Source organism: Capsicum annuum, chromosome 12 (assembly GCF_002878395.1).
Source record: "Capsicum annuum cultivar UCD-10X-F1 chromosome 12, UCD10Xv1.1, whole genome shotgun sequence".
Classification (NCBI taxonomy): Eukaryota; Viridiplantae; Streptophyta; class Magnoliopsida; order Solanales; family Solanaceae; genus Capsicum; species Capsicum annuum.
In genome coordinates, this window is record NC_061122.1 from 100,824,454 (window position 1) to 100,848,616 (window position 24,163).

General features: G+C 33.4%; 1 pseudogene; it reads right to left on the bottom strand.

Annotated features, from left to right (window-relative positions):
- Nucleotides 1–2,654: 2,654 nt before the first annotated feature.
- The window catches only part of LOC107850297, a 29,017-nt pseudogene continuing 7,508 nt past the window's right edge, over nucleotides 2,655–24,163 (bottom strand).

The following is a 24,163-nucleotide window of genomic DNA, read 5'->3' on the forward strand; positions in this document are numbered from 1 at the left end:
TGTTATAATTTCTTAACAATAGAATTGGAAATATCCATTGAATGTTGACAACTATTTTGTACTTTCACGCTGACTGATAAGTTGAATTTAACTCTTGTTTACACAATTTATAGTAATAACAATAACAACAACAAATTCAGTGTATTCCCACATAGTGGGGTTTGGGGAACGTAAAATATATGCAGTCCATACACTACCTCCGGAAAAGTAGAAATGTTGTTTTCGATAATTTTTATAATAATAATCACATTTTTATTATTTGATCTATTTATCTATACAAATTGAAAAGACAAATAATCAAATAGAAACCCAAAGTCTATAAAATCGATAAAATATTTGTCTTATTTGGGGCAGTGTAAATAGCAAAACATAAAGCAAAAAATTAACTGATTTCCAACTTGATTCGTAAAAGTTAGGTTTTTCGATAATGTTTCAATGAAATTTTCCTTAAAAAATCTCTTTCTAACAAGCCAAATTCCAGTGGGACGCTCATAAAAAGTATCCTTTTTGAGTACTAACTTTTACGTTAAAAGTGACATGACATCCGCAATCTCGAAATCCTAAATCCGCCTCTGCCTTTATTGTATTGATCTTGTCTGCCCCTATTTCTTTACCAGAGCTCATAAATGATGACTTCAGACTGCGACAGAAGAATCCTCGCAGGCAAGCTGTACTTTGTATTGCTGAAATGAGATAATCATATTTTGAGTTTCTTTGTCAAACTGCAGTTATTATATTCCCATTTTCATTGGCGTCCTTTAGAATGTTGTGTTCCTTCTGTGCAGATATATAGAAATGAAGTTTGACCGATGAGATAGTTACATTGGTTGAAGCAGTTTGAAAAAAGCAGATTTAGGTCCAAATATACAGTTGAATATTCCATCTCTAGTTGGATGTTGCAAATCTCTTAAAGAAGCTTGTGGGTGCTGCAGCCATTTCTCTGACCCTTTGCTTTCTGCAAAAATATTGATCTGGAGCATGTGGACATCTCATGTATTAGGTGTGCTTTAGTTAAGGGTTTTTCTCTAGACTTCAATCTGATCGTTTTCCTTTGTTTTTTACCATATGATCCAGCATTTTGAAATTTCCAGAAAATATTATCCTTAAAGGGGTCTGCATTATTGTCTTGATAAAATAAAAAAGGGTCTGCATTACTGCTGCAAATCTCCAAAATTCTCCGAAAAAGACAAACAAGAAAAAATATTTAATAGAAAAGGCACTCTTATTGGCGAATAATGGGATAGTCCAACTTAATAAAATTCATGCAGACATTTTTCTTTGGTCTAGCTTTAAATGGGCATTGTATCAAGAGTACTTGATTTTATATTTCATTTTTTCTTTTGTTGAACCTATAACCAGTTGTACATTCTGAGTCTGGATTTTACGATCCCAGGTTTGCATCACAATTGCCTGCTCATGCTGCTTTACTTTGGAAGATACTCTGCAGCATGAGGGGCGGTAGTTGTCTGTTTATATATGTGGTAGCATTACAAATCTCTAAACTTCAGAATTTGGGTATTCTTTTTGTTTTTTTTTGATGAAGTCATACTTCGGGTATCGATTATCTAATAATATTACTGATAAGTTATTTTATCACATATATATATATTTGACTCAGGTTCTTGTTTGCATGGTTTCCTCTCAGTGACTGAAGTCAGAATTGTCACTCGGCATCAGCAAATGATCAAGAAGATACTGGTGAAGGGTCCAGAAGTGGTGCAGCTGCTTTCTAGTATATGAAGTTTCTCTTCTAAATGTCTGTCATCCGGTCTTTCTGAGTTTTCCTTTTGCAGCTTTAGTTAATGTTGTCACTGCTAGTCATTTGGTGGGTGTTTTTCAGGTTGGGAATTATAGTTCAGCCAGGATAGAGCATAGCTTGCTCAGGTGTTGGATAATAAATTTTCTTTTAAGACTTTGGTTTGTTTCCTATTTGGTGTAATGGTGGAATTAGTAGTCGTCCTTGCTAATAGATTTACCTTTATTTCCTGAGTGTTGGGGACAACCACAATGGAAATGTTCAGTGTACCGCATGGTAATTCTATTGGATGTTGAATTACCATGACGAGATATTGGTGTTGAAACTAGTTAAGTCTTTGAGAACTATATTCAACACCAATATGGCAATATCCCCGTCATGTTAGTTGTAATTCATACTCTGCTAGTTTCATCTAAAAATATGTTGTGCTGCTCCGCTCCCTGTTTGTTCCGCCGATTACAAGATTCAGTTTTAAGTTTTATATATTACAACATCATGTTAAATTAAAAAAAAATTTTATACCAAGTTTGTCTTATGTTCATATGTCATAGCCAATTAAATTGCTTTGGTAGTGCATATAACTTAAATCCTAGTACATTTTTGGTGAAGAGGTTACACTTGTGGAAGGTGTAGCCGTGCCGGTGTGTTGGTGCAAAACTTGTAATGCAATTTTGTCCCTTCATGTAGTTCAGTATAGCTTCTTGCTATGCTAGGAAATAAGAATACAAAAACAGAGCACCATTCAAGAAAGAAAACAAAAACCAAACTTTATTTTATTCACGTACATAGGATATATGTGGTACACAGTATGCTCACATTTTTACATAGTTCAACATAAAGATGAAAGTAGAAATCAGAAAACATGCATGAAATTACAGGAACATTACATGATAAATATTCAAACACCACAGTAGGCTTTGATGGGATCTTCCTCTTTGGAGCAATCTGTTGCACAGTATTTCAGATATTGAAAGTGATCAAATGACTTGAAATGCTGTGGGTTTTCTTCATCAATTAGCTCCTCTGGTACTTCAACCGTCCCTTGCATAAAAGAGAACAAGGCTATCGAATGTTTATCTTCAGTTCCTTTCATAATAACTTGGTGTATTGGCGCATATACCCTACCATTGCTCCATGCCTCTCATCAGTCCAAAATAAATAAATAAATATTTTCTCCATGTTATAAATATATTACCATATATAGTGAATGCTTATTTATGAAAAAGTTAAAAACCCGAGGTTAGTTTTCCCCTATAAATAAAGGAGTTTTCCCTCATTTTAATTCAACCTATCAAGAATTTCTCATGAGAAATAAAGAAGTGTCATCTCTTCTCTCTCTTCATTCTCCTTGTTCTTGTTTTATATTTCATAACACGTTATCAGCACGAGACTCTGCCAAGCAAGGTGAGATTATAAATCTAAAGATAATTTCAAGGTTAGTGATTCCTTATGTTATTTGTCGTTTGCTACTAATGATATAATTATTATTGGATTTGAGGAAAAATAATTGGCTTGGAATCACTTATGCTTTCAATTTGTTCATGAAGAATAGTGTTGTTAAAAGATGTGATGATGAATTTTAGTCTCATCTCATTAAGAGGATAAGACGTTGGGTTAAAAGTTTCAATGCACCATGATGATAAGATGATGGGTTCAATTCCCACCAAGTTATGACTAAGACGCCTTTATATGGATAAGATGTTGAGTTTGAATCTCAATGCACCATATTAATTATATTATGATGGCTAAGGCAAAAATAATATGTATTTGATAAAAAAGTCATGAAACTTGTCCATTGAATGTGCTCCATTCCAAGAAGTGAATGTGGTAACAATATATGATAAGTCTGAAAGATGACAATTTGCTCAATTCTTGAAGTGAATGTGGTAGCATATAGAGAGCATATTTATGCCTCGATTTGCTCCTGAAGTAGCAATATCATGAAAGAGGTTGTAAGCTATCAAAATTTGATAGACTTGGGCACGATTCTATTTCATTCCTGGGAATGGGGATTTCAATTGTTTCAGTACAAACGTGCACTTGATCGTGATGGTATCACAACTCACCTCCGAATGATGCAGAATAATCGAGAAAAGTTATTTTAAAATCTACTTATGAATTTGTAAATTTGAAAATTTATTCATGTAATAATAAATTTGAAATTTACTAAAGCAAAAAGGCACATGCCATGATAAACTTGGAGTTAACTAGTATAAAAGTTCATAAATTGACATGAACGATTGCTATATTCCGAAAATATGCATATTGAGTATTAAACATATATTAAAGAACTAGAAGATTCTTCATGAATTATTTATATCGCTTGTTCTCATGATAAGTTGATTGAACCAACTAATATTGGGATTGGATCCCTTAAAAGCTGAAAAGTATAAAAGGTGAATATATGATATATTAAAATGCATTGATATAAGATGATCACTTGTGCGTTTCTTGTCAACCTGCGGTTTGACATTCTTAAAGTTGCTTTCTCAATAAAATTAAGTTAAAAGCATAACTTTCAGATTGTGTAATCAAGACAATTCATCTTGATAACGATGGTTTGGCATGGAATGCCTTTGATAATTAGCTAAACTATTACTAATGAGAACAAAACTTCATGTATTTGTATGAAATATAATATGCTGCATACAATAGCACTTGTATGCATTAGACCAATAAATTATGATTATTTATTCCTCTCAATTGGTTTAAGGTCAGGAACCAACGATTCCATCGAATAATTTTGATGTGCGGTGTATGATTAATGAATTGATCATAACACACAAAGATGAATTCCTCAAAGAAGATGGAGGATGTATGTTAGTTTTCCTAACATAAGGGTAAGATTTTAAGCAACCATGAAATATGTTAAGAATTATCATTAGATCATCACTCAAAAGATAATTCAAGTCAAATGCCGAATACATCTCATATTTAAGCTGCAAGTGCTTCTATTTTGTGTCCATAAAGAATAAAGTCTATATATGCGTGAAGCGTGGTAGATCAATCGGCTCCAAATGAAATAATCCTTGAAAAGGATAAGGAGTAAATAATCATAATAAGAAGGAAATATGCTCTTGAAAAGCTTATGACATAACACTTCATGAAACCTTATGAGAGGTTCAGGTAGCTGAAAATAAAAAAACGATGAGATCTCAAAATCTTATGCCACACTGTGAACCGATAAGAAATGAAATATCATTAGTATCTTTGATACAATATTGATGGAATATTGTGAAAGATTATGAGGATCTGATTTCTATGTTTATTTAAGCATGCTGACATAGAAACATTTATTAAGTGATATGAAATGATGCATCTTGGTAAGCATAAAACTTATTTGATTTGCAGTCCACACACTTGAAGATGTCAGGCATGAAATGTTGAATATTGTCACTTGTATCACATCCATCCTTAAGAGAGAAAAACTTAATAATCCTTAAAAAGTATCTCATCTATCCTTAAGAGAGAAAAACTTAGAATCCTTAAAAATTGAACATAAGAATCCAACCATACTGGAAGTGATGGTACTAAGTACTTCAGCCTTTCATACATTTGGAGAACTTCTAGCTATCAAGGAAATGAAAATCTATGTGAAGTAAAAGAAGAAAGGGTCGTCGATTACTACAAAAGAAGATCTAAGACTTGACACATATAAAATCTTCTTGCCGCCAACACTCAATCGTCTAAGGTCGCCTATCATAGTTCTAAGGATTGACAATGGAATAGCCCTATATCGAATGAAAAAGTTGTCGATAAGGTAATGTTAGCCGTATATCGAATGAAAAAGCTGTCGATAAAAGTATATATAGACTCCACATTTCCATTGTTACTAGACCTAATAGATTTTTGATGGTTTCTGACAAAATTTATATGAGAACTTTTTAAGGATTCAAAATGTTCGAAGCATATAAAAGTTTTTGGGAAACTTATTTATAATCCTTATATTGTATAAGCTTATAGCTTTAAAATTATTGAAACTCTTAGAGAGTTTTCAAAAGCAATAGAATATTTGCTTAAATGAGAAACATGCATAATTGAATAAGGATTCATTCCGAGCTTAAGAAAAGAATAAGGAACTCCTTGGTTATGAAATACCATATCTTAGTGCAATTGGTGCACTAATGTATCTTGCAAATACTACAAGACATGACATAGCCTTTTTCGGTCAATTTGTTAGCAAGGTATATATAGTTCTGCTCCCACTAGGAGACATCAAAATTTGATCAAACGTATGAGCTTATTTTATTCTAAAGATTGTAGTCCCGATCTTATTGGTTATGCTGATATTGGATACTTATCTGACCTATATAAAGCTCGATCTCGAATAACCTATATGTTCACATATGGGGATATTGCCATATCTTGGAGATATACAAAGCAGTCTATCCAGCCACTTCATCGAACCATGCTGAAATAATAGCTATTCATGAAGCAAGTTGAGAGTGAGTATGATTAAGATCCATGATATATCTTATTCGATAAAAATGTGGTGTGAAATGTGATAATATACCCATAATTTTATACGGAGATAATGCAGCATGCATAACACAACTTAAGAGAGGATTTATAAAAGGAGATAGAATGAAGCACACTTCATCAAAGCTTTTCTACATACATAAGCTCCAAAACAATGGTGATATTAACGTGCAACAGATTTATTCAAGTGACAATATGACTGATTTATTCACCAAGTCTTCTTCAATTGTAACTTTCACAAAGATGGTGCACAAGATCGGGTTGCAAATGCTCAAGGATGTTCTTATTAGGGAAAGTTAATACGTGTTGTACTCTTTTTCTCTTACGGGGTTTTATCCCACTGGATTTTTCTTGTAAAACTTTTAATGAGGCAACCTATATGTGTATTGTTATGGATGTGTACTTTTTTTTATTCACTATATTTTTTTGCCCACTGAATTTTTTTCTATTAAGGTTTTAACGAGGCAAATTATCTATCAATTAGACATTCAAGGGGGAGAGTTATAAATATATTACCATATATAGTGAATGTCTACTTTACCATATACAGTGGATGTCTACTTTACCATATATAGTGAATGTCTATTTATGGAAAAGTTAGAAACCCCTATAAATAAAGGGGTTTTTCTTCATTGTAATTCAACCTATCTGGAATTTCTCATGAGAAATATGAAGTTTCATCTCTTCTCTCTCTCTTCATTCTTCTTATTCTTATTTTATATTTCATAACACTTAGTTCATTTTTACTTGTCTATTTTTTTATTGACACAAGAATTAAGGAGCAGTAAATGATAGGTGTAATTTTATCATATTACTCTTTGAATATAATAATTTAATATTTTGAACAATGTATTAGATAATGAATCGTAATTAATGTAAGGGTAAAATGAGTAGAAGTAGGTAAATTATCCATTTATTTTATAAACTAAAAGTATTGTTAGATATTTTAAAATAGCAAAGTGGATAAGTAAAGATGAACGGAGGAAAAAATAGCAAAAATACACATTTAAACGTATCTAACACTACATTAAATTTCATAGGCAAAGTTGGTAGTAATTCTTACTGTGAATGGCTCACCAGCTATGAAGATAAAAGTCTTATAAGAGGAGGGTTGAAAGGTCATCCACTTGCCATCTCTTGTTTGCATCTCCAAACCTCCCACTTGATTAGTATCAATAATCCCAAAAAATGATTTGTCTCTATGAGGTAAATGGCCTATATTTATCTCATCCCCTTTTGGGATTCAATATTTAATGTATCTCATCAAATACATACACGAATGTTTAAAAGATTCGTAATATTTCTCTAAGCCATAGCTTTGCAACACCATTTGGATCATCCCATCGTGCAGTTCAGCAAGTAATTTCGAATATGAAATCGATTCTTCACTGCAAAAAAATATACATAAACAACAAAATATTATGATTACTTACATATATAATTATTTACTAGAAGAGCTTCATTACTTTATCCACAAAATACACCTTCGTAATTATTTTGGCCACATATATAGTATTAAGTTTGTTTCATCTATCAGTTTTAACTTATATTTATCTTGTTATTGGTTCGTTTAGAAAAAATGACACATTTCTATATCTGAAATAAATAACTTTAACCTTTACATTTTATCCGTAATAATAACCTTTTAAGGTCACATAATTATGTGTGTGTTCAAAACTATAAATTTTAAAATTCTTCATTCTTTTCTTAAATTCTATATCCACTCAAATTACTTGACATAAATTATAACTAAAGGAGGGAGGAGCAGTTATTACACCACTATATATGATCTAAATGCTTTAAAGTTAAGTATTTTATCTGTTTTATTATATAAGTGATAATGTTAAGCTTTAATGGATGATATTAAATTTGATTTGATTTGATTGCAGAAATTCAGTGAAAAAAATATTCAAAAGGATCATTTTTCAAATATTCAAAAAGAAAGAACCATCTCTCAAAAAGGAAAGGAAAATTGCTACAGTTACTAAGGTGCATAAATCATGGGATTTATGCATCATAAAAAGGATTGTCAAAAGAATCTCTTGTCCTAATATATCAAGAGGTATTCCACAAAAAGTGAAAGATTTGTTGCTCTAAATAGATTGAAGAAAATCTCCTCAGAAGATACTATCAAGAGGCATGACATTCCAGGAAAGGAGAAAGATCTGCTGCATTAAATGGTTTGCTTAAATCATGAAACTGCCTCATGTCATTCTCCTATATATATTGGACTTAGTTAGATTTTTTTTAGTCCTTATTCTTGAAAATTAAATATTTCTTATTCATTTTCCTAAGAAGAAAAATTCTTTGGGTTACCTTCTAGCTTTAAACAGCTAGTAGTAGTCCAATCACTACTATATAAGCATTGAAAGTCAAAGGAAGAGATATACGCTTGTCTCAACATTCTCTAGTTCTTTTCTCTAATTTACTCAAATATTGTATTCTCTTACAAGTTTACTGTATACTCAAATAGAGAGGAAAAAACACATAGTTAGTGAAGCATTGTATCTAAGTGAGAAAGAACGAAGAGAGTGTGAGTTATTGCTAAAAATCTTAGGTCAATCTTGTACTTTAATTTTATTCATAAAAACTAGTAGAATTTCTTGCAACCCAAAGTGGCTGGAGTAAGACCTATTACAGGTTCCAACCAGTATAAAACATCTGGTGTTATTTACCTTCAATATTTTATTTTTTGAAGATTTTATTACTGCAACCAATAGTCGATGTCTATCGAAAAAAGTCGACTATCTAATAAAAAAAGAAGTAATTCACCCCTCCCTTACTACTTTTAATTGGTATCAGAGCAAGGACTTAAGAGTATTTTCTTAATAATAAGTGAGAAAAGATCATGGCACAAACTATTGTTGGAGCTTTGTCATCTGAAGGGACATCCAAAACTAGACCTTCTTACTTTAATGAAAAACACTTTTTCATTGAAAAATAAGGATGGAGACTTTTATGAAGTCTTATAATGTCAAAGTTTAGATAGAAATCAAACCTGGTGATCTTTCAATTATCTCTACAAATAAAGAAAAAGATGAAAAGAAATCAAAAGATGGTGAGAAATCTACTAAGAGCATTCCATCCTTGGAAGATTACACTGATGAACAAATGAAGGTCATTCATATTAACTCTAAGGGAAAAACTGTTCTATACAATGCAATCAGTAGTGAAGAATATGAGAAGATCCCATGTTTTGAAACTGCCAAAAAAATACGAGAAAAGTTGAAAGTGACATTATGAAATAACTGAGAAGGTCAAACAAACTCTTGTAAGTTTATTAGTTTATGACTATGAACTTTTCAAGATGGAGAATGGTGAATCCATTTAAGAAACATTTGTCAGGTTTGGAAAAATTATTGGAGAATTCAAAGTTGTTGGATAAACCTATCCTGTGGCAGATTAAATTACAAAAATTCTTAGAAGTTTGCCTTATCAGTGGCTTTCTAAGGTTGTGTCTCTTGAAAGCATGAACTTTAATAACATGACCTATGATGAAGTCAGAGGAAACCTTATTGCCATTGCAAAATCTCACCTAAATAAGAAGGACTAATAATAGGATGAAAAGAAGAAAACTATGACCTTTGAAGCTACAGATAAAGAAAAAGATGATACAGATGAACTTGCTCTCATCACAAGGACAGTTGCTAAAAATTACAAAAAATTTAGGAATCAAAGAAGAAGAAAACCAAATTACTCACAAGAAAAATAACACGCTGATAAAAAAAAGAATAAAGGTAAGTGCTATAATTGTGATAGATATGATCATATTGCTTCTAATTGTCTAAAAGTTAGAAAAGGACCTTTAAAAGGATATCAAAAGGTATCCAGTTGCTCTAGATGAAAAACAATCAGACCATAAAAATGATAATATTGGAGACTATTGTTTCATAGAGATTGGAGAATCCAACCAGGTAAGAACTAACTCCTGTAATGAATGCTTAAAACTTTAAAATTTACTGGATCTTGCCATAGCAGATTTAAATAAAGTTCCTAAAGAAAAAAAAGCTTTATTAAGAGAAAGAAGAGACTGAGAACTTAAATTTGAAGTTTGTGAAATCGAAAAAGATTACTTACAAAAACAAGTTGATGATTTAAAAATCAAAATTAACAGTTTTGAAAAATCTTACAGTCATAGTATTCTTAAGTCAAATTAGTTGACTAGCACAACTAAGTCAACTGATAAAACTAATAGTGGTAAACATAATAATAGATATTATAGCTATGAAGGATCTCAACGGTCAACTAGTTTGAGTAAGTCAACCAAAGGAAGCAAGAATAATCCTAATAACTTTCATAAAAAGTACTATAGCTATGATAAATCTCAGAGGTCAACTAACTCAAGTTAGTCGACTAGAAGATACAGTCACAGTCATGATACTTACTATACAACCACTGATCAATACTATACTTCTTGCTATCACTGTGGAAAGCTTGGTCATAATTATTACAACTACAGATTTTGCTTTAAAAATCCTGGTAGATGGATTTGGAGATCAAAACTGAATCAATATATTTAATGACTAATCCCAAGGGATCCAAGAATGCTTGGATATCTAGAAATAAGTGAGATAACTATTTTGCAAGAACTACACTCAAAATTCAAATGAAAATAGTATCTTGATTGTGGATATTCAAATCATATGATTGGAAGCAAAAATCTATTTGAGACAATAGATGATTTTGATGGAGGTGACATCAGCTCTGGAGATAACTCTAAAGGTAAAGTAATAGGTATTGGTACTATCTCCTTTAATAACTCATGTGACATTACTAATGTCCGTTTAATCAAAAACTTAAAGTACAACCTGTTGAGTATCAGTCAGTTGTGTGATGCTCGATTAGAGGTAAGGTTTAAAAAAATGGGTGCATAATTTAAAAACTTAAAAGGCAGATTCTTGTTGAAAACAAACACAAAAATATGTATGTTCTAGACTCCATAAAAAAGACAGAAGGACATGTATTTCATGTATCCATCTCTAAGGATCCATGGATTTGAAACAAAAAACTTAGCCATGTAAACATAAGGCATATTGAAAAATTAGTCAAGCATGAACTTGTGACTGTACTTCTAAATTTTGATTTCAAAAAGACCCATATTTATGATGCCTTCCATCTTAGTAAGCAAACTAGAAACTCTTTTCCTATTAAAGATATTTCTTTCAATACTAAACCTTTTCAGCTACTTCATATGGACTTGTTTGGTCCTACTAGAACTGCTAGGATTGGTGATAAAGGTATGATTTTGTGATTATTGATGATTATTATCGATTTACTTGGGTCATGTTTTTAGCTAATAAATATAATACCTTAAAGAATTTTAAAGTTTTCTACGAAAAGGTTTAAAGAGACAAAGGTTACTATATTTCTGCCATTAGAAGTGATCATGGAGGAGATTTTGAGAACAAAGATTTCAAAATCTTTTATGATACTCATGGATACTCTCATAACTTTTCTGCTCCAAGATCCCCTCAACAAAATGGTGTGATTGAATTAAAAAATAGAATGCTTCAAGACGTGGCTCAAACCATGATCTGTGAACACTTTCTACCACATAAATTTTGGATAGAAGTTGTTAGTACTGCATGTCATGTTTTAAATAGGTGTCTCATTAGACCTATTTTGAAAAACACTTCATATGAGCTTCGGACAACAAAAGACCCAACATTGGGTGCTTTCATGCATTTGGCTCAAAATGTTTTCTTTATAAGAATGACAAAGACAATATTGGTAAGTTTGATTCACGAAGCGATGAATGTATTTTTATGTGATACTCTAACTCTAGTAGATCATATAGAATTTTCAATAAAAGTACTCTTTGCACTGAAGAATCTGTACATGATGATACTAATCATTGTCTGAAGAATGTTAGCTTTGTAATGATGAGATTGAACAAGTACAAGTTAACAAACCACCTTTCACTAAAGATGATTTCTCCTCCAAGTCAACTAGCGCTGAAACTAACTAGCCTGCTACTCCTTTGAATGATCAAATTAAACATGAAGCAATTCCAAATAAATTGAGAAGTGAGCCTAATTATCCAAAGAAATTTATTATTGGCAATCCAAAAGAAGGAATGCTAACAAGATCTTCCAGTAGAAGAAATACAAACATAGCTCTCATATCCCAACTTGAACCAAAGAAAGTCAATAAAGCTTTAGAAGATGATAGTTAGGTAAAGGTAATGAAAGAAGAGCTTGAGCAGTTTGACAAAACAATGTGTGGAATCTTGTTCTAAAATTAGAGAATGTCTTCATTATTGGAACTAAATGGGTGTTCAGAAATATAATGGACGAATTAGGTAAAGTTATGTGAAATAAAGCTCATCTATTATAATTTTGCTTGCTTATGCCTCTTATACAGGGTTTAAATTATTCCAAATTAATGTGAAAAGTGCCTTTTTGAATGGCTTATTGATGAACAAGTTTTTCTGAAACAACCTCTTGGTCTAGAAAATTTAAAATTTTCATATTATGTTTTTAAACTCTCAAAAGCTCTCTATGGCTTAAAACAAGTTTCTTGAGCTTGATATGATAGACTGAGCAACTTTCTTATTAAACATAATTTTTTAAGAGGAAAAATTGATTCTACCTTATTTATCAAACGAACTTCCTCTGAAAATTTAATCATTCAAATTTATTTTGACAACATTATCTTTAAAAGTACTAATGTTGTTTTGTGCAAGAAATTTTCTGAGCTAATGCAAAGTGAATTTGAACTGAGCATGTTGGGAGAATTAATAATCTTTTTGATATTACAAATCCATTAGTCTACTGAGGGTACGTTCATCTCCCAAGGTAAGTACACCAAAGATCTCATTCAAAAATTTGAGATGGAAAATGTCAAACCATTCAATACTCTTATGAGTTCCACATGTGTTCTAGAGTCATGTGAAGATGGAAAAAATGTTGATGAAATCAACTATCGCAGCATCATTGGTTTACACTTATACCTTACAGCCAGTCGACTTGACATTCTTTTAAGTGTATGTAAATATGCCAGGTTTCAGTGAGCTCCTGAAGAAGCTTATTCGACTATTGTAAACATATTATTAGATATCTTAGTGGCAAAAGCTCCTATGGATTATGGAATCCTAAGTCTACTAATATTGTTTTAAAAGGTTTCTCAAATGCAGATTATGCCGGTGATAAAGTATATAGAAAAAGCACCAGCAGTACTAGCCAATTCATAAAAAAATCTCTTGTCTCATGAAATAGGAAGAAACAAAATTGTATTTCTTTATCTACTACTGAATCAAAATATATTATAGTTGGACTATTTTGTGTGAAAATTCTTTGAATGTCTCATCAACTCAGTGATTATAATCTATGTTTTAAACTTATCAAAATATTTTGTGATAACTCTTGTATTATCTGCTTATCTAAAAATCTTGTACATTACTCTAGAGTAAAATAGATTGATGTTAAGCATCAATTTATTAGAGATCATATTTTAAAAGAAGATATTGAACTATCTTTTATGAGCACTGCTTTATAATTAACTGATATTTTTACTAAACATTTGCTGGAAGAAAGATTTTATTTACTCAGAAAATCTCTTGACATAATTGTAAAACCTTTTAAACCACAAAGTTACTTGAGTTGATTTTATTTTTGTGTACTTCCTGCCTTATTTTTTATTAACGATAAAAGGGGGAGAATAGTGTATTTAATCTAACCATACAGGGAAAGACAACATCACTCATTTAGAGGGAGAACCTAAACAGGAAAGTATTCTAATTTTTGTGATCCATAAAAAAAAAGAAATTGATAATGTTAAGTTTTGATGAATGATCCAGAGTTTGATTTGATTGTAGAAATTTATTAAAAGAGTAATCAAAAAGATCCCTTTTCAAACGCTCAAAAAGGAAAAGCATCTCTCAAGAAGGAAACAAAAATTGTTACAGTTACTAAGGTGCATAAATCATAGGACTTATGCATTAAAAAAAAGATTGTCAAAAGAATATCTTGTCCTAATATATCAAGAGGTATTCCACAAAAAGAGAAAGATTTATTATTCTAAATAGATTGAAGAAAGATTTATTATTCTAAATAGATTGAAGAAAGATTTATTATTCTAAATAGATTGAAGAAAATCTCCTCAGAAGATACTATCAAGAGGCATGACATTCCCAAAGAGGAGAAAGATCTTCTGCATTAAATGGTTTTCTTAAATCATGAAAATTTCATATCTCTCTCTCCTATATATATATTATACTTAGATTTTCCTATTATTCCTTACTTATTCTTGAAAATAAAATATTCCTAATTTATTTTCCTAAGAAGAAAAATTCTTTGGATTTTCTTCTAGCTTCCAACGGATAATAGTAGTTCAATCACTACTATATAAACATTGAAAAATTTATTGTGTACTCAAAAAGAGAGAAAATAAATACATATTTGGTGAGACATTGTATCAAAGTGAGAAAGAAAGAAAAGAGTGTGAGTCAAATCCAAAAAACATGACTTAGTCTTGTACTTTAATTTTATTCACAAAGAACTAGTAGAATCCTTTACAACCCAAGGAGACTGGAGTAAGACATATTAGAGGTTCCAACCAGTATAAAACATCTGGTGTTATTTACTAGGAAATTGGTTTTGAACTTATGAGTGCATGAGTATAGTGAATGAACTAGGAAATTGTGATTTTTCCCAAATTAAACTTGTGACTTCTGAACTATTGCATAATATAAAGAAGTATTTGAAATAAAATGGTATGATTTAATGAATAAACAGAGTCGGTGTTCCCCAATATGTACTAATGAACAAAGGGAGTTATTCTCCCTAAGTTAATGGAAACTATTTTGGCATGATATGTTACCTTGAAAGTGTAGTTGGTATAATGATACCAACATTGTATGCCTTAATGTGTAATGTGTTTAAATGAATAGGAATGTGTGACAATTGTTTTAATTAGGCTTTAATAAAGGTTGTGCAACTGAGTCATGAAAGTGGAGGTCCGAGCGACAAATATTGAAAATCACATTTGCTGACGCGGGGGTCAAAGTGACCAGAAATGTTTGAGTCCCCCTTAATACATTTCATGATTAGGGAGGTTTGATATCCCCATAAATCATTAAATGATCGGGTGTTAAAGTTACCTCGGTATATGTTAATGAGTTTGAGTCTCCCATGTGGATATATTTGAGATTATTCTTCGATTCGTGCAGCTACACCCACTGGGGCCCGACCAGGGGGTGAGAACTGAGGCCAATATAGTCCGTGGGTACTATTATGTGATGGTTGACCTACACAATCTAGGCTAAGGTTTTTAAACGCATGTTAAGACTTGTCCCCTATCCCGGCATGTGATATATATATATATATTTCTGTATTTGATCGCATGCACTAGTTTTGAATGATTTTAAACAATTGACCATATCATTATATTATACTTATCCCCGTGTTACAGGCTAGCATTCACCCCGCTAACCGTCTTTGGATGATGTATCCCCATGCGATGCAGGAACATGACATACTTCTAATCCTCCTACTGAGTGACTTAGATTCGGGATAAGCTAACGAGTTAAATTGAAGTGGTGAGCTTTCATACCTTGGAAGATCCTATTTCATGTTTGTCATTTCTTTTGTATATTGACTATTCTTTTGAATTTAGTTTTTGGCTATGGTTTGGGATATGTTCCGATTGTATATTCATTGGTTTTGATCATAGGCTTTGTCAGACTACTCTTGGCATGAGCGGTATCGGTATTGGTATCGATGTTGGTATCGGTATTGTCATTGATACCAGTATCAATTAGTTTGGTAGTAGACTTATTATAATGTCTTTAAATTAATATTTTTTATCTTGTTAGATGTTTGAAATTTATCCTACTTTGGGGTGTGGTGTGCTTGGTTTAGTTAGGTACAGGGGGTGATCTCCAATCCACATGGGACTTAAGATGCCTGTCACAGCCAGGCCCCAGTTTGGGTCATGATAAAGGTAGGATTAGATCTTAGGTTTAGTGTCATTGGGTGTCTGATAAAGTCATGTCGAGTAGAGTCTCTTTTATGGGTGTGTAGTGCACCACACTTATAAGGGAGAGACTACGAGACATTTAGAAATATTTTCCTTTCTTGTTGTTCTATTTTAAGACATAGAGTCTAAGGTCTTGAGTCTTTCTAATTCCCATTTGTTCGCTTTTCAAATCATGCCTTCCAGATAATCTGATGCTCATGGAAACTCCTCTGTCCCACTTGAGGACAATGCTGATGAGGCACGCCCTGCTTATGGGGTATAGACCCTGTCTAAAGATCTAGTTCCTAATTGCCTTCCTAGAGTTCCATTGATCCCCTCTAGTCCTCCTTGAGCTCCTCGAGTTGATATGTTAAGTGCAGAATTTCTTTAGTCCATTTATTTGTTGGCTCAGTTAGTAGCTTCTCAGTCTGAGAGTGTAGCTTCTGTTACTCTATCTTCTGAGGCTATAAAGATTATCTAGTTTATGAGGTTGATCCCTTTTGTGTTCATTGGTGTAAAGGTTGAAGAGGATCCTCAAGGTTTCATTGATGAGATGGAAAAGATCCATTGCGTTATGCATTATACTAATATAGAAGGTGTAGAATTTGCTACCTATTTACTGAAAAATATACCATACCAATGGTATGAGGAATGGGACCAGTATAGGGGAGATAATGCCAAATTTGCACTCTAGGATAATTTCTCTAGTACTTTTCTAGACTGCTTCTTCCCTTAAGAATTAAGGGAGGCAAATGGAAGAGTTTGTTAATCTAAACAAGGCAGGAAAAAGTTCAAGGAGTATTCCTTGAAATTTCATCAGTTGTCCCGATATGCTATTGTGTTAGTATCTAGCATGAGGGATAGAATAAGAAAATTTGCTTCTAGGTTATCCCATGATTTGATTCTAGAGAGTAAGGCTGCCCTATTGAATAAGGATATGGACATGTCTATGTTGGTTGTGTATATACAATAGGTTGAGGTAGAGAAGAAGAAGCAAGTTGAAATTGAAGAGAGGCATAATAAGAAGTTTAGATTTTCTGATCAGGGTAAAGGTCAACAACAGGGTGGTAGAGATGGTGGAAAGTGGTCTAAGAAGTAAAATCTTAGTATGAAAGTGGATTTAGGGCGCAAGACACCCAATCTCAGGTTGGTAGGGCTCATCCCACTCTATTATATCCTACTTATAGATTCTGTAGGAAGGTACATCATGGGTTTTATAAAAAGGGGAGAAAAAGGTGTTTCAAATATGGTTAGAGTGGTCACTTGTAGAGGTATTCTCCTTCTAAGGTTGCTTCGGGGGCAAATAAGATTTTCGTTGCCACTTTATCAGCTTCTGCACCAAAGGGTGCTACATCTTCTTCTAGTACCAGTATTGTCCAAAATATCTTATATGCTCTTGCTACTCGCCAGAACTTTAAGGTATCTTCTGATGTTGTCACTGGCATATTACAACTTCTTCTCGTGATGTGTATTGCTTGCTTGATCTGGGGTCTACACTTTCTTTTGTGACCCTATTTGTGGCTATATATTTTGGTTTCAATCCTGAGTGTATCCCTGATCCTATTTATGTTTCTACCCTAGTTGGTGACTCTGTGGTTACTAGAAGAGTCTATAGGGGTTGTGTGGTATCTATTGGTGGTAAAGAAACTCTTATAGACCTGATAGAGTTAGAAATGATTGATTTTGATGTCATGTTAGGGATGGACTGGTTGTATTTGTTCTATGCCTCCTTAGATTGTCAAATCCATATGGACGTGTTTATATTCCTAATGTTCCATTCATTTAGTGGAAAAGGGGTTCTATAGAACCTAAGGGAAGATTCATATCACATCTTAGAGTCTGAAATTTGATTTCCAAGGGATTTCTCTATCATTTGGTCTGGGTTAAAGATTCTAACTCCGAGGGTCCTTCATTACAATCCATTCTCATAGTTAGTGAATTTCCCAAGGTTTTTCCTAATGATATTCTTGGTATCCCTCCTGATAGGTAGATTGATTTTGGGATTGACCTTGTTCTGAAAACTCATCCTATCTCTATCCTCCATATACAATGGCTCCAACTAAGTTAAAAAAGCTTAAGAAATAGTTAAAAGACCTTATTGACAAGATAATTATCCATCCTAGTATGTGTTCGTGGGGTGCTCCTATTTTGTTCATGCGTAAGAAGGATAGTTTCCTTCAAATATGCATCAATTGCCATTAGTTGGAAAGGTTATGGTGAAGAATAAGTATCCTTTTCCTCAGATTGATGATTTGTTTGACCAAGTTTAGGGTGCAAGATATTTCTCTAAGGTTTTGGTTACCATCAGCTAAAGATTAGGGAAGTGGATATCGACAAAACTGCCTTCCAAATGTGGTACGATCATTATTAGTTCTTAGTCATATCTTTTGGTTTGACTAATGCCCCGACGACATTCATGAACTTGATGAATAGGGTCTTCTACCAGTTTTTGGATTTGTTCATCATCGTGTTTATATATTATATTCTGGTGTATTCTAAGAGTAAGGTGGATCATGCTGAACACCTCCGTATCGTGTTGCAAACCTTGAAAGATCAACATTTGTATACTAAGTTTTTGAAGTATGAATTCCGGTTAAAGGTTGTTACTTTTCTGGGTCATATCATTTCTAGTGAAAGGATTATGGTGAATTTGCAGAAAGTGCAGTGGTTAAGAAGTGGCCTAGGCCCACGACTCCAACCAATATTCAGAGCTTCTTGGGTTTAGCCAATTACTATTAGAGATTTATGAAGAGTTTGTCGACTATAGCTGCCCTATTGATTAAGTTGACTCAGAAGAAGGTGAAGTTTTTATGGTCCGATATTTGTGAGGGTAGTTTTGAGAAGCTAAAAGATAAGTTGACTTCAACTCTGGTTTTGACTCTACCTGAAGGCATTGATGATTTTGTTATCTATTATGATGCGTCCCATGTGGGACTTGGTTGTGTGTTGATGCAACATGGTAGGGTGGTGGCCTATTCTTCTAGGCAGTCGAAAGTCCATGAGAAGAATTACCCGACTCATGACTTGTAGTTATTGGCTGTGGTGTTCGAATTAAAGATCTGGCGTCACTATTTGTATGGAGTCCATATAGATATCTTTTCTGATCATAAGAGTCTACAATATGTGTTCACTTAGAAAGAGTTAAATCTCAGGCAGAGGAGGTGCTTTGAATTGCTGAAAGACTACGACATGAGTCTCCACTATCACCCAGGTAAATCTAATATGGTTTCTGATGCTCTTAGCAGGTTATCCATGAGGAGTCTAGTTCACGTGGATAAAGATAAGTAAAAATTAGTGAAAGATATTTATCGTTTTTCTAACCTTGGAGTTCGTCTCTTAGACTCTGAGGATGGTGGTGTGTTCATGAAGGAGGTGGCAAAGTCATTTTGTTTTGCTGAAATAAAGAAGAAACAGGTTCTGGATCCTGTCTTAATAAAGATTAGGGGGGATATGGGTGGCAAAAGGTTGTAGTTTTTTTAGATTGGTGGTGATGGTATCTTGAGGTACCAATGCAGGTTATGTGTTTCCGTTGTAGATGGATTGAGAGACAGGATCTTAGCTGAGGCTTATGAGTCGCATTATGTCATTCATCGTGGTTCAACAAAGATGTATCATGATCTTAAGGAGATCTATTGGTGGAACAATATGAAGTGTGATATGGCTAATTTTGTGGCTAAATACATGGTGTGTCAATAAGTGAAGGTTAAGCACTTGAGGCCCAATGGGTTGACTTAAGAGATTGAGTTGCCTATGTGGAAGTAAGAAGTAATTAATATGGATTTCTTTACTGGTCTTCCTCGGTCTCAGAATCAGTTTGATTGATTTGGGTCATGGTGGATAGGATGACCAAGTCCGCTCACTTCTTGCCAGTGAGGACTAATTATTCGGCAAAGAATTATGCGGGGTTGTTCCTCCAAGATATTGTAAAGTTTTATGGGGCACGTATTTCTATTATGTCAGATTACGGTGCTCAATTCTCATCGTATTTTTGGCATTCATTTTAGAGAGAGTTGGGAACTAAGGTGAGCCTCGGTACTTCTTTCCACCCATAGTCAGATGGGCAAGCAGAAAGAACTATCTAGAAATTAGAAGGTATGTTTCAGGTTTATGTGATTGACTATGATGATAGTTGGGTTGATCATTTACCTCTTATAGAGTTTGCATGTAATAACAACTACCACTCTAGTATTACGATGACTCTGTTTGAGACATTGTATGGTAGAAGGTATAGGTATTCTATTAGGTGATTCGAGGTTGGTAAGGCGGAGATGTTTAGCTCAAATTTAGTTCACTAAGTGATGGAGAAGGTGAAGGTAATTTGGGATAGACTTAAAGCTGCCTAAAGTCGCCAAAAGTCTTATGTGCATATGAGGCATAGGGAGTTCAAATTTGAGGTTAGTGATTGGGTATTCTTAAAGGTATCTCCCATGAAGGGAGTAATGCAATTTGGTAAGAGAGGGAAGCTCAGTCCCTGATATATTGGCCCGTACTTGGTTTTGAGGAGGGTTAGTAATGTTGCATATGAATTGGAGTTTCTTTCTAGTTTGAGCTCCATTCAACCGGTGTTCCATGTGTTAATGTTGAGAAAGTGTGTGGGTGATCCATCGCTGATTATGCCAATCAAGTATATTGGTATTTCAAATTCCTTATTGTATGAGGAAGTCCCGATTGAGATTTGGGATCGGTAAGTTTATTGGATGCAGATAAAGGATGTAGCTTTGGTAAAGGTTCTATGGAGGAACCACAAGGTTGAAGAGGCTACTTGGGAAGCCGAAGAATACATGAAGTCCAAGTATCCATCCTTGTTTTTCACTCCAGATAATCGTGTGTAAGGTATGTGTTATTCTTAACATTTTTGTTTTATGACTTTGTTAAAGGAAATATTGATTTCCTTGGCATCTTTATTTATGAGTTTTTTAAAGGTAAGAGTTGGGGAATATATAGTCAAATCGTGCTAGTAATTGCCTTGTCCCATCATTAGAGGATGAATGATCCAAGTGGGGGAGAATTGAAACATGTCAGATTTTGTCCCTTGAAAATTTCTTGAGTTTTGGGTTCACTGCCTTGGTTACAACTGGACCCTCTGAGTCATAGGGTGTCTTGACGACTCGTTGGAATGAGTCATACCCAAACTAGTAAGTTTGAGGTTTGATTCTGCTCTGAGTACGAGTGACTCACTAAGAGCCGTAAGGATATGTCACGAGTCATAGATTCAAATCGTTGGATGTCCAGTTTTCAATTTATTTGGGTTCTGTGTTGCTCACGAGTAGGACCCTACGATTTGTACGGTCATGTTACGAGTTGGTGGGTTGATTCGTAAGGATAACATCGTTGGGGGTCCTGGAGATTGTCCTAGTTACGACTCATAGTCATGAGTCGTAAGGTGTGGGTACGAGTTAAGGGGTTGACTCGTAACCAAAGACGATACTTTTCCAGCTTTTAAGTTGGGGACACTTTAGACATTTTCCAGTTAAAACCCTTTAGACTCTATGTCCATAAAACACTTTTGGGGCATTCATTCAACACTTTAACGGATTAAACACTCTCTCTAAATCTTCTCAACTAAGTCAAGCTAGGGGTTCACCAATTTGGTCATCTAAGGGCTTAAGGGTTGATTTCTCTTCATAAATCTTCATGATTCAGGCATGTTAGTCTTTCCTTATTATTAATTTTGCAAAGGCATGTGATTTAAAGTATTGTTCATAAGATTATTGTTTGGTTTTGAAAACAAAGGTTGGGGTTTTTGAATGTTACGAATTGAACAATGATTCTCTTGGTTTATATTTATGATTTTCATACTTTTAATATGGTTTTGAACTTGTGGGTTCATGAGTATGGTGAATGAACTTAGAAATTGTGATTTTCCCAAACTTAAGACTTCTGAAGTGATTATAATCCCAACCCCTTAATGTGAAATTAGTTTTAATTATGAGAACTATGAAAATTTATAAAATTAAACTAGTCTTGAACTATTGCATAATATAAAGAAGTATTTGAAATACAATGGTATGATTTAACGAACAAAGGGAGTCGGTGTTCCCCAATGTGTACTAAAGAACAAAGGGAGTTGTTCTCTTCAAGTTAATGGAAACTGTTTTGGTATGATGTGTTACCTTGAAAGTGTAATTAGTATGGAGATACCAACATTGTATGCCTTAATGTGGAATGTGTTTAAATAAATAGGAATGTGTGACAATTTTTTTAATTGGGCTTTAATAAGGATTGTGTAGCTGAGTAGTGAAAGTGGAGACCCGAGTGAGCAATACTGAAAACCGCGTTTGCTGACGCAGGTGTCAAAGTGACCAGGGAGGTTCGAATCCCCCTTATTATTATTTCATGATTAGGGAGGTTTGAGTTCCCCGTAAATCATTATATGATCGGGTGCTAAAGTCACCTTGGTATATGTTGGAGGGTTCGAGTCCCCCATGTGCATATATATGAGATTATTCTCCAATTTGTGTGGCTACATGCATTGGGGCCCGACCAATGGGTAAGAGCTAGGGCCCATATCCCAGCATGTGATATATATATATATATATATATATATATATATGTTTCTGCATTTGATTACGTGCACTAATTTTGAATGATTTTAAAGTATTGATCATATCATTATGTTATCTTTATCCCTGAGTTGAATTCTAGCGTTCACCCCGCTAACCGTCTTTGGACGTTGTATTCCTACGCGATAGAGAAACTGGACATACTTCTACTCCTCCTACTGAGTGACTTGGATTTGGGATCAGCTAGCGAGTTAGATTGAAGTGGTGAGATTCCATACTTCGAAAGACCCCATTTCATGTTTATGGTTTCCTTTACATTTTTACTATTCCCCTGGATTTAGTTTTTGGTTATAGTCGGGGGCATGTCCCGACAAGATATTCGTTGGTTTTGATTAGAGGCTTTTTCAGATTACTGTTGGCATGGGCGATGTTGGTATTGATATTGGTGTTGGTATTGGCATTGATACCAAATCGGTTGGTTTGGTTGTAGACTTATTATAATGTCTTTAATTTAATATTCTCTTATCTTGTTATATGTTCGAAATTCAGCCTACTTTGGGGTGTGGTGTACTTGATTTGATTAGGTGCAGGGGGTGATCTCCCATCCACGTGGGACTTGAGATACTCGTCATTGCCAGGCCCCGATTCGGATCGTAACACAAACATTGTCATATGCCTATAAAACAAAACGGGAATGAATATACATACACACACACACACACACACACACACATATATATATATACTTGCTCAATTTAATAAATGGGTTTATTCAAATGACAATCATATCATCCACCTTCAATAGTAAGATAGTCCATTTGGATCACCAAGTGGCCGAAAACAGATAATAGTTATTAGGAAGGGTTAAAAAATTCCTCAACTTTAATTTTATGTTACTTCTATCGCTTCTCGAAAATAAATCTGACTAATTTTTAAAGTTATATTTAATTAAATAATCAACTCAATATTTTAAAACTCAATTTTGAATATTAAAAAGTTTTACGAAAACTACTATAAATGAAAAATCTTATCATGTCAATATGATGAAAAGTAGAGTGCATTTCAAAATATTGCTTCCTGCGCTTCAATTTATTTGTTCAACCTTTTATTTTAGTCCTTTTAAAAAATAATATCTCTACTTCTTTTCAGAAACTTTTTAGTTTCTCAATTTTCACATGGTATGTTTAATACTATAAGATTAAATGATTGTTTGAAAAGTTACTTGATAATTAGAATTGATGAAATTACTAAGGTAGTAATTACCAATCTAGTAATTAAGACGGCCGGTTTGTTTGCCACAATGTGCAAGAGCATTGTTTGATTGCACAAATGTAATCACATGATTAACTTATTTTTTAAAAATAAAAGTTAAGTATCAAAAATTAAAAATTTATATAAGACAAATAAGGGTCTTAATAATTGATATTAAATTTTTTAGATATATATATATATATATATCTAAAAAATT